Genomic DNA, 262 nt, shown 5'->3' with positions numbered 1-262 from the left:
CTACGTGAATATAATGACGTTTATGAGCACACATGATATGAATACATTTTATTCCAACATCTGTCAACTCGGGCTGGATTTCTTTATGGTCAGCTGCTCCAGGCACGCTACTTGTAGCTACATGCTAATGTTAGGGAAAACCTGTAATCTTGATTTCAGATGTTGTCAATTCAATTGGGGAGAAGTTTTCCGAGCACACACATGCGGAACACCCAGAAACGTTGACCAATCACTAGGCTTTTTTTTTTTTTTGGGAGGGGAG

At 41.2% G+C, this 262-nt stretch overlaps 1 protein-coding gene across 1 annotated transcript in view; it reads left to right on the top strand.

Annotated features, from left to right (window-relative positions):
* The window catches only part of LOC116686084 (transmembrane protein 87A), a 15,058-nt gene that overhangs the window by 3,281 nt on the left and 11,515 nt on the right, over window positions 1-262 (top strand). The window lies entirely within an intron of this gene.

This window comes from Etheostoma spectabile, unplaced genomic scaffold (genome assembly GCF_008692095.1).
Source record: "Etheostoma spectabile isolate EspeVRDwgs_2016 unplaced genomic scaffold, UIUC_Espe_1.0 scaffold314, whole genome shotgun sequence".
In the NCBI taxonomy this organism is placed as follows: Eukaryota; Metazoa; Chordata; class Actinopteri; order Perciformes; family Percidae; genus Etheostoma; species Etheostoma spectabile.
Note: the sequence above shows the minus strand (reverse complement) of the source record. Positions and strands in the feature narration are given on the sequence as shown.